Source organism: Nelumbo nucifera, chromosome 5 (genome assembly GCF_055504915.1).
Source record: "Nelumbo nucifera cultivar China Antique chromosome 5, China Antique-T2T, whole genome shotgun sequence".
NCBI lineage: Eukaryota > Viridiplantae > Streptophyta > Magnoliopsida > Proteales > Nelumbonaceae > Nelumbo > Nelumbo nucifera.
The window spans coordinates 25,872,142-25,882,125 of NC_142653.1; the positions used below are offsets into that span (position 1 = coordinate 25,872,142).

The window sequence follows — 9,984 nt, forward strand, 5'->3', positions numbered from 1 at the left end:
AACCTACAAACCATAACATATAAATTATTAGAAAATGTAAAGTAAACGAGATATTGATAAAAATGCTTAAAAATAAGACATTGAGGGAGGTGGTCAATTTAATTCTTTACATTAATTGGTACAAGTTATAAAAAGTGGATACTTAACTTTTCCATACAATTTAATTAATTAAATTACTCTTTCTGTTGAAGAGGAGAAATCAATATTCAACAAAGCTACAAGGTTAAATGAATAAATTAAAGAGGTTTACATAAATCAATAAAAAAAGGGTAAATTTTAAATATACAAATAGGAAAACAAGAAAAAAAAGATAATATTGCAACAATAGCAAACATCATCTGTCATTTTTCTACGTTCACCACCATATCTTTGATTTAGTGCCATCCCTTGGAAGAAGTCAAGGGGAACCATTGAAACAGTTCTCAACACCTTTACCACCAATTCTAGCTATCAAGTATTAATATTGGAACCCACATGATTCTAGGTCAGCAAATTACTTTTCCACAACAGATCCTGGTAGCACTAATTCATGTTGTCAAGGATCTCATTGTTGAACACTGAACCTCAAAGGCATTTCCAAGAGTAACAGTTCTTATCAAAAAAAAAAAGAGTAACAGTAAGAACATGCACCTTGTGAGCTTTGAACTTAATTGTGAAATGTTGTTAGACCACTCTGTTTTTTGAGATGGTTGACTGCATCGGCATCTTAATGAATTGAGGATCTAACTAATTGTCCTAATATTTAATTCCTTATATGGAGGGGATGGCCAATGTTGTATACATGAAGACTGGTTATATATATATATACAAATTTTCATGGAAAATCTACCAATAAAGCAACATAATACATTTTTTTTTTCATACTAATTCCCTATATCATGGGACTTGTTTCCATCCATACACCACAGACATCAAATCTAATTTGGTTTTCTAACCCCCCCCCCCCCCCCCCCCCCCCAAAAAAAAACAGCATAAAGCCTTTCAAAACATTACATTGGCCTGAAAATAAAACCTAATTTAATCTCCTAAATCAGATAAAAAAAACCCCACCTACATTTTTCATGACTTACCACAAGGGTAGTGGGTCCCAAACAAAATACATATGTACAATTCTCCTACACTCAGCACAGTATCATTAATTGGTTCAACTCAAACTAAACCTTGTCTCAATTATATGGGATTGGCTACATGAATCCTGTTGCAACATTCTACTCTATTCAGTTCCATATCCATTGTTGAATTATGGGCCCTTAAATCAATCTTTAACTAATTTAACCATTCATCCCATTATATAAATCACAAAAGTGCATAATTTTTGTTATTTATTACTTTTAAATTTTTTATGTTCATTGGCTTCAGATGGGAGGTTTTAGTTATGGAATGTTTAAGTGTGGGGATCCCAAAAAGATAAAGGCATAGGGGTTACAATATAATACAAAGCATATGATAGATTTCTTTTATATCATGCATGGATACCCATATATTATATTTTCATATAAAACATTTTGGGGAAATCCGTACTTCCACCAACACTACATATATAATTCGTTATATATAACTAATGGCCAAAAGGCAAAGAGGATTTTTCTTATGAACTGAAATACCCGGTAGTTCATCCATGTCGATATCTTCCTTCTTCATCTCGTCAGGAAGTTCCCAGTTAAATGAGTAGAGAAGATTTGCAAGGGTAAGCTCCACGATAGTAACTCCGAGATGCATCCCAGGGCATATTCTTCTACCTGCTCCGAACGGTATAAACTCAAAATGTTGACCCGTAAAATCAATGTTTCCATCCATGAACCTTTCTGGTATAAACTAGATCTTCTGGGTTCTTCCATATTTCGGGATCCATTCCAATTGCCCAACCATTCACAATAACCTGGGTTTTGGGATAAATATCATACCCATCAATTCTACAATGGTTTCTAGTTTCGCGTGGAACCAACAAAGGAGCAGGAGGGTGCAGCAATCTCAGTGTCTCCTTCACCACACATTTCAGGTAATGAAGTTGATTAAGATCATCTTCATCTACGTACCCTTTATTTCCGATAAGACCTCTTAGTTCATCCTGTGTTTTCTTCATCACTATTGGCTTCTTAGCTAGTTCCGTCATTGCCCAAACCACAGCCGCAGAGTTTGTGTCCGTTCCAGCTATAAAAATATTCTGTTGATGAAAAATAATAGAAGAAACATGAAGATCGTGTAAACATGTAAGTGCAATGTGCAAGTTGGCTGACTGTGGACTTAGTATTTGACTGTCTCGGAAGTAAAATTTCAAAACTCTGAATGGAGTTAAATTCTCTGATTTATTACCATTCAATAATTAAAGAAATTGCAATATATAATTACACAGTGTGAGTCCCAGTATTCTTGGACACTTCAGCTATAAAGAATCTATCTAATATTATATAGTGATATATATAAGCCATGTCAGCAGTAGTCAGCATTCCTCTCCTTTCTCCAATGAGATCACATCTCTACCCCACAAGGGGCCGCCCCACCCACAGGACATCCCCGCCATGTATTGGGAATATCTCTCAATGATGACATCATCAGGAGATGTGAACTCTTCTCCGATTCCCTTTCCAGCTTCCTCCTCAACTCTCTTTCCTTTTCCTTCTAAATCTGCATTTGGCACTCCTTATTTTAAGAACCTATCTACTTTTTGCAAATAAAATGTCCTATGAATACTGAGTTTTTAATAGTAAAAAAGGAGATAAGTCCTTAAAATAAGGAATATAATGACAAATGGAGCCTAAGCCCACCCATTAAACTAAGTCAGTAGGGGCTAAGTCTATCTTATTCGAACACATCATGCTTTCTCTCAACAATTCAAACCTTAAAAAATCTATCTCTCCCAAAATCTATCTCTCCCACCTAAAACTTCCTCCTACAACATCTTATAACTCATCTCTCATTAAGCCACATTGCATTCCTTATATTTCTCTATCTTTTTCCTTGCCATTCCCATAATGCCCATTCTTTTTGGAAACGTGGCATATCTTGACTTTAGTTTCCTTCAACAAACAAAACTACTACCTAATTTTCTACTAATTTGTTTCTCTAAATATCTCATTATATTGGACATGAATTTACCTCTCATCCCCTTTCCTTCTTTCTCTACTACCTAAATTCATGACCAATATAATACGAGAATTAGAAAACAAATTAGGTAGTAGTTATATTTGTATAATGAAACTAAAGTCAAGACATTCCACGTTTCCAAAAAGAAGGGGCATTGTGGGGCTGGCAAGGGAAAAGATATAGAAATATAAGGAATGTGGCGTGGCTTAATGAGAGATAGATTATGATATGTTTTAGGAGGAAGATCTAGATGGAGGAGATAGATTAAAAGAAATTTTAGAAGAAGAGATAATTTAGGTGATTTAGAATGTGAGAGAGAGAGAGGGAACCATGACTGCCATCTTAATGCAGAACTTATAGCCCTATTTTCTTATCAGCATGTAACCATAAACATAACTCTAAACAGCAACAGCAGTAGTTATTATGCTGTCACATATCGATTTCTAACCAAGACCAATCAGACCTTTCAAGAAAAATAAATAAATAAATAGCTACACCATCCAACTTGCTAAGCTCTTTTTAATCCAAAAGGCACAGATTGAATGAAAGGAGAACTTTGATAAGCAGCAACATTGGTGATGGAAGAGTAAGGAACATAAGTTAAGCGATGCAGGATCCAAGGAGTCAAGATTGGAATTCTCTGAATTGTTTACACATGTTGGTATTTCTGGACAGCAAGGTTATTTTCATCATTTTACAAGTTTCCAATTAAACCTGATATGGTAGTTAGCCTTTTCTATTCTTGTATAGCCATACTTATTGAAAAACTAATTTAGGTAAGTTCCATGGCCAAAGTCTTCAATTCACATTCTTTCCCTAGATAGATTACCAAAAAAAAATCTTTCATTAGATTCTCCTGAAGAGGATTTCGTTTCTCTAAATCACCTACTCTAGATTGGATTGAAAATACAGTCTAATCCAGTCCTCTCCAATCTTTCAACCCCATAAACATATCCCATATAAAACTGTTTCTTTTTTGTCGATGAGTAACAAAAAAAAAGAAAAAATTATTAACATAGAAGAGATATATAAACAAATGGCTTCATCCCTGAGACTGGGATGGCTAATACAGAAATGTTGCCAAGAAATATTGTTCACAATCCATCCTACATCACTTTCCATTAAATTTCTATGTTCATATATTGTTTCAGGTTGCTCAAAGGTTTCTTCTGTTTATCCATCTTTTATTAATCAGTGTACTTTTCTCTATCTTGAATTCTTTTGTTCCTCAACATTTTCTAATTTTCTGTTCAATATCATCTGAAATTAATCATAGAAAATTAATGCATAACCAAGCCAGGAGCCGCAAGAAAAGGGGAGCTACAAAAAAAACCACTTTCACAAGCGACTACTAGAAACAGAGCACAAAAGAAATCTAAATAAAGCCACTTTCACACCAAATGAAACTGAATGAAATCATCAAAAGAAGCTCCAAACATCAAAGAAAGATATGGGGATTTATATATCCTTTTAATCCCTTCTATCGTCATGTTAGATATGGGGATTTCCCTTACAAAGACTGACTAAAGTGGCCTTAGATAAATCTGAAATCTGAAATGTTAAAAAGATATTAAAATTGTTTGAAATCTGAAAAGAGGCATGAATGTTTTCTACTTTTTAGAGGCTATGAATAGATAAAGTTGTTTGTGTTGGATTAACCTTTCAACATCTGAAATTCCTTAAATTTACTATTTTACCCCTAAGACAGACTATGTAGTACTTTTGAGTTCAATTTTCATTATTTCATAAAAAAATTATTAAATTCAAAATAATACTAAAAATGAGTAAATTATAAAAAATAAAAATTAATTTGTTAAAATAAGAATAAAATTGAAAATTACATATACATTTATATTAATATTAAATTATTAAGAGTTAAAATAATAATGAAAATAGTAATAAAGTCTACGAAACAATGAAAAAAATTTAATAATTATCAAATTATTAAATTATTTAAAAAAATATAAATAATTAAAATAATTAATAATTAATACAAATAAAAAATTATAAAAAAACATTAATATGCAATAAATTTATAAATTAAAAATAAATTTATAATTTGATAATTATTATAAATTATCAAATTGTGAGGGCTCAGGTGGGAATTGCCATCTCCACGGAAGGTTTCCACTTCTCTCTACCACTCTCGAAACCTTCCCAGCTGCTTCCTTCTCCCTCTCATGAACTCCACAGACACAAGTACCGAGCTAGACTCAGAACCCGAGCCGTTCATATCTCCGTCAACTCCCCGTCGGAAAAGAGCATAGGAGTTGTCGTTGTTGGAGCTAGGCTTGCTGGGTTAGCTGCTGCCTGCTGCTACTCAGCTCCACTCGGATAATATCCCATTCGCCCTCCTAGAAGCTTCGGACGGAGTCGGCGACAGCGTTAGAACCGACGTTATCAACGGATTTAACTTGGATTGAGGGTTTCTGATCTTCATTACTGCCTACCTTGAACAGGACCGCCGGCGACCGACTGAAAACAACAACAATGGCGACAAGACAAGGGAGAGGGAGAGGGAGAGAGAGAAATCGAACAGGACCGCCAACTGAAAACGTCGCTGCTGAGAAATCAAACAGGACCACTGCCGGCCGACTGAGAACAGCAATAGTAGCAGCCGGTGGTAAGATTGGGGAAGAGGAAGAGAGAGGGACGGGAGAGGGAAATCGAATAGGACAGCCGACTGAGAACGCCGCTGTTGAGAAATCAAATAGGACCGCCACCAGGTGACTGAGAATAGCGGCAGTGTCGGCCAGCGAATATAGTGTTTCTTCGAGTTATCCATCGCCATCTCCCTTCGAGTCTTGTCCCTGCGTCACCGATGTCTATCTGAATATTATGAGGGTCATTTAAAACTTTCAAACACATCCGAAACGCGTCCGAACACGTTCAGTGATGGCTCAATTGTAAAATGTCCGAATTCTTTCTGTTTCAATTTAGTTTAGTAAAGCAGGTGCCGGGTGGTAAAAATTTAAGACAACCTATAGACAAGTAGTTTAGTAAAGCAGGTCCGGATCAATTGTAAATGGCCGAATTCTTTCTTCCGGGTCTTCTACCCAGAAGAATTCTTTACCCTGCATGGGGGTTGGGGAACATCTCATAATAAAGCACAGGAGGAGAGCCTGAGAGCAGTACTATTTGGGGACTGGGGTGCATGTGAGTCTCCCACCGGCCCCACACCCCCGGACCCGGAGCCGGAGGTATATTATTTAATCATTAATGTTATAATGTAGGTATACCTTCCCAGTTATAGGTTCAACCATTTTTTTCACGGTAGGAACCAAGATGTTTGTTTTAGATTAATTGCGGGAGGAAGCAAGATACAAGATGATGTGTGAAAATTAAAAAAACATTTGCAGACAAACAAGTAGAACACAAGAGTTTTCTCTAATTTGTAGAGGTAAGAGAGAAAATAATTGTAGAGCTAATATATATACCATGAGTACTCCCTTGATGTGCTCCATCTTGAGGTCAACTGAGATTGATTGATCCTTGTGCATTCGAAGCAAGATGTCGGTGATGTTTTCTTTCTCGGCCTTGGGCCTCTTGGGATCAAGATGCTCCCCGATGACTTGGCTGTAAAACAAATCCAAGCCTTGGAAGTTCCTCTCGAGTCTACGAGATAGTCCACTCAGAATATCAAACACCCACCCTAGAGATGGAAAATAATCAGCGAAAGCAAAGTTAATGAACAAGGCCTGAGCTTCCTTGAGGAGTTGAGAAAAAGAACACTTATAGCAACTTTCATGCTGGAATGTCTTGCCAAAAGCAATCCGACAGATGATGTTATTTGAAAGAGCAAGTGCGACATCTGTCAAATTGACAGGAGTACTGGACTGGAGGAAGCGGCTAACTGACCGGAAATCGACTTGATCAATTGAAAAATCTCATCCTCTCTTATGCACCGAAAGGATTGCACTCTCTTGGTGCTAAACAGCTCAGTAATGCATATCTTCCTCAATTCCCTCCAGTTTTTGCTGGCAAACAAAGGATGGTCTGCCGGCGAATTCGAGATCATGAGTTTTCATGATCTCCTTTGCTATTCTTGCTGAGGAAACTACCACTGTTGGTCTGGAGCCGAGTTGTAGGGGCATAAGCGGACCATATCTCCTAGAAAGATGGTGCAGCCTACGGTGAAGAGATGACGTTGTTGTGAATTGGTGAAAGTTTCCAATGAAGAGAAGCTTAGGGGGGCCTGGTGGAAGAAGCCCAGTTCCTGTTCCTACAAGCTCTTTATCAACTCTTCTCTTCTTCTTGAGGGAAAAGAAGAAGAAGAATAGAGGAAGGCATAGAAGAAAGGGAAGAACCAGTGACATGGTTAGATCGTGAAAGAGCATGAACGATTTCAGTTGCTATGCACTAGTTATGATCGTAAAGTCTGGCGAGACTATTGTCTGTTATAATTAACTAGCTAGCGTGGTAACCCATGCGATTTGGATGGGTTTAATATAAATTTGATAAGAGGTTAAATTTCACACCTAACCAACCTATCATATTCATATCTGGAGCTAGGTTTGATCGATAACTTTGGGAATAAATTCTGGTTTGGGGCAATCCTTAACTGCCCGGCCCCAGAAGTTCATTTCTTAATGTTGAGCGTGGTTCCCCAGATATCTATCATATTGATTGGCTTGATTACATCATTCTAAGATAGACAAAATATGGGTCCTATTTATTATTAGAGATCCTTTAATTGATCAAGGTTCGGAAAACCATCCGTGTCCGGGTAAATTTGACCCTGTTACATCCCTAGCAGTGTTTATTGTGCTAAGGTGTCAATTGGACTGAATTTGGCCCAATTCGATCCAGTCTAATGTGAGTTTATTATAAATGGATCAGGTTTAATTCAATTTAATGAATGTTTTAGATTAATTTGGACCAGTCCAATTTAATATTTAGACTGTCCAATCTATTCAAATTCATTTTGATTTAGATTGGTTTCAACCCAAATTCAGTCTAATGTCTAAACTGGATTAGGTCCAATCCAATCTAATAAATATTTTGGATCAGATTGGTCCAATTCAATATATCTTGTTGGTCTATCCAATCTGTCCAAATTGATTTTGGACTAGAGTGCATTTTCAATCAAATTGGAACACGTCAAAATTTGCAAGACATTGCACATCATACGTGCAAGACATTTGAACGGCCAGTTTGCCGTTAAGGTTTTCTTTTGTTTTTTTTTTTTTTTTTGGAATTAGAAGTTTTAATGATAATTGAAGCAACAACAATCTTGTTGTTTTGACCTTGAAATTTTATATATTTGACATTCAAAATGGAGTTATTATCGAAACTAGTTCACACAAGCACATAGGTTGCTTTAGATCTTCAAATGATTTTTTTTGTAAATGGCTTCACCTATTTGTTTTGCAAGCATTCGTTATTGGTGTCCGCCCAGGTTAGGGTTTTATATGCGACAGTTTTCTTTGTTTTATAATACTCATTTTCATTAAGATTTTATATGCTTTATGAATCTGTTGAACATCATCTGTAGCAATATCTTCATCTGTGGAGATCAGCATTTATGGGGTGATATATGCCCATCAATAAGATTTTTTAATTTATTCATTCGATGTTTATGGAGAGTTGGAGGCATGTGAAAAAGTGTGTATATCTTTCTGTTTGGAGTCCCAAATTCTTCTTCCTACTTCCTTGGATCTCTGCAAAATGAAGAAAAATGGATTAGGGTTTTATGAGACAAGGGAAAAAGACTGCGAGTAGTCATGAGTTATTGATTGTTGATCAACACTTAAATTTCTTTTTTTTACACTTTTCTTTTAGTTTTTACAATTCTTTTATATATTTTTTAAGTTTGAAAATTTTAATCTAACAGGCAAACTGAATGTTTAGATGACTTAAACATTTGGGCCAGGATGAATTCTCATTCTTACCCAAAATGAAATTCATTTGGTTTAATTCCAAGATGGAATTGATTTAGTTCAATTCTCATTCTTACCCAAAATGAAATTTCAAGATGGAAAAAAAATGAGTACAAATGAGAAGAATGAGAAAATATTGCTACGAATTAAATGCTTTTTTTCCAAAAAATGATTTTTTTACGGCAAGAATGAGAGTAAAATTTGTAATATGTTTGGTTACAAATTTCATTCTCATTCATTTTTTTATTAATCAAAATAATAATATAAGGGTTAGAGGTGTAAAACGTGTCGTGCTGGGTCCATATAAAGTGCGGGTTGTGCCACAACCCAAACCCCATATAGGCCTATGTCATATTGTGGGCCAGGCTGGCCTGTGGGCCAAGCCTTGGACCATGGATCAAGTCAAAGCTATTTATCAGGGAATCGGCCATTCCCACAACAGGCTTTCATCTACCATTCCCATAATAGAATCTGTCGATTGTTAAAAGTGTATAAACCCATCACAGATCGAATATATTACAGCCATTTTACCACTGAGGGTGAGGGAAACAGCAAGAGCAGTCATCTATCTCAACTATTTTTGTCTCAAAGTGAAAGTAAGGACCCATCTCTACAAATCAAAGTTTCTGTTTTATGGAATGAGGTCAGCTATGCTTGGTTGTCTGTACTTAATTTCTGCTTTTGTGCTTCACTGATGGCTGCAAGAAAATTCCTCTTCTCCATTCAGTCATTTCACCACTATTCAGGAGTTTCTGAATTATTTCCTGTGAAATTTACTTTTCAAACTGAAGAACATAGCCATCTAAAAGCTAAAACACTTTTAAAGTTTCAAGTCCTAAGCACAAAGCCTAAATTTGGGCTTTAAACTTGAAGGAATTAATTATCTTATTGTTTTTTTTATATAAAAGTTGAACTCCTTTTTATATGTCAACTGGGTCCTTCCAATGGGTCGGTATGAAACCAGTTGATAAATGATTAGTTTGGCTTAATTTTGTCATTTTCTGAGGACCCATCTGACAAC

General features: G+C 35.9%; 1 pseudogene across 1 annotated transcript; it reads right to left on the reverse strand.

Moving 5' to 3' along the window:
- Positions 1-1,006: 1,006 nt before the first annotated feature.
- LOC104607607 (strychnine-11-hydroxylase-like) lies at positions 1,007-7,433 on the reverse strand (annotated as a pseudogene). The gene is made up of 2 exons (XR_016076100.1): positions 6,522-7,433; positions 1,007-2,164 (listed from the first exon to the last, which is right to left on the reverse strand). The product of XR_016076100.1 is annotated as a strychnine-11-hydroxylase-like (transcript).
- Between the last annotated feature and the right edge of the window lie 2,551 nt (positions 7,434-9,984).